A 1,928-nucleotide genomic window follows, 5' to 3' on the forward strand; every position below is an offset into this window, starting at 1 on the left:
AAGTGAAAGTGAAGTCTTTTAGCAAAAGTGAAAGTGAAGTGACAAGATTTAGCTGGTTCCCCTTTTATAGTCTCTGTTTTAGTGACTCATTTTTAGTTTTTACCAGTGTATTTATTCCAATGTCTTTTCTTCACCAGTCTTATTCTTATATGTAATTAGTGTAAATAGTGTATATATATGTTTTTAATTAATTAATTAATTAATTAAATCCTGTATATTGTGTATATAGTAGGTTAGCAATTATTATTTTGTTTTTAATTCTGTAAATGTAGAACTCCTTAAATAATCAAATTTATAACTAATTAATTATGGAATTAGGGTTAATTAGGGTTAATTGATAATTAGGTTGCATAAATTAGGGTGGGATCAAATGGTTAAGGTTAGGGTAAGGTTAAAATTAGGATTAATCCAATTAGGGTTGAGTGTGATTGGGGTTAATTTAAAATTAGGGTTAACAAATGGTTAAGGTTAGGGTTAAATCAAAGTTAGGGTTAATAAATCTAGGGTTGGGATTAATTTAACATTGGGTAAACTAGGGTTACTTACAATTAGGGTTAACAAATTAAGGGTTAACTAAAATTAGGGTTGGATGAAATGGTTAAGGTTAGGGTAAGGTTAAAATTAGGATTAATCCAATTAGGGTTGAGTGTGATTGGGGTTAATTTAAAATTAGGGTTAACCAATGGTTAAGGTTAGGGTTAAATCAAAGTTAGGGTTAATAAATCTAGGGTTGGGATTAATTTAACTAGGGTTACTTACAATTAGGGTTAACAAATTAAGGGTTAACTAAAATTAGGGTTGGATGAATGGTTAAGATTAGGGTTAAATTAGAAATTGGATTAATTGAGTTATGGTTAAGTGGAATTTGGGTAAAATTAAATTAGGGTGAACCAATGGTTAAGGTTAGGGTTAACTCTAGGGTTAGGGTTAATTATAAATTAGGGACTTAAAATTAGGGTTAACAGATTAGGGTTAACAAATTAAGGGTTAACTAAAATTAGGGTTAGGGTTAGGGTTAGGGTTAGGGTTAGGGTTAGGGTTAGGGTTAGGTTTGGGGAACTGAACACTTCCCCACCAGGAATTGGGGGCATTGCCCCCTCTTCCTGTAGGAAAGGATGGTGCACGGTCCATCCACCCTTGGTTACGCCTCCCGTAACCCTGGTTCCAATCCCTGGGGTATGTAGGCTGGTGGCCCCGCCCATAGCGGACCTCTGTCCAACCCCCACCCTCCATGATATTTACTTCCTTAATTTGAGTTTGCCTTGGCTATTTACGTAATCTTTATTTTTGTTGTTTCTTATTTATTAGTTTCGGTATCAATTTATAATGTATTAGAATGAAAGAAACAAAACCAAACATCAATAAAACAAAAAAACAAAAAAATCCGCAATTCAAAGCAAAATACCTGTAACAACCTATTATGCGTGTGCCCTGACAACGTTTCGGCCTGTAAGGGCCTTCTTCAGGTCGTGGCACACTTTCTTTTAATAATAACAATAGCAAAGCAGCTCTACTCTTAAGTGATGTTCACCCTCCGACATCCAAAACAAACTGAGGCTTCTAGGCATGTCCCCCTTTTTTTTCCTTTTGCTCTTTTTTTAAAAAAACATTTTAACTTGTGTTAAAAGTAACATAACTTCAAAATTAACCCTATGTTGTTATCTTTTACTACTAAATGCATTACATAACCTATATTTTAACTGTATTTAACCATTTCAACTAAAATTTTAACTTTATTTATATCTTTTAACTGTTTTAGTTTTTTAATATGTTTTATAGTTTTTATAATGTTTTTGGGTTTTTTTTTAATGTTATATCGTTTTTTTCATTTTAATAGGAACCCTATATACCCCTATGTATAGTTTCTATCCCTATATTCTATATTGTAATACTCTCATCTTTTTAGCAATGTAATTGTTTTTATGCAT

The sequence above is a fragment of the Phycodurus eques genome, chromosome 16 (assembly GCF_024500275.1).
Source record: "Phycodurus eques isolate BA_2022a chromosome 16, UOR_Pequ_1.1, whole genome shotgun sequence".
NCBI classification, from domain to species: domain Eukaryota; kingdom Metazoa; phylum Chordata; class Actinopteri; order Syngnathiformes; family Syngnathidae; genus Phycodurus; species Phycodurus eques.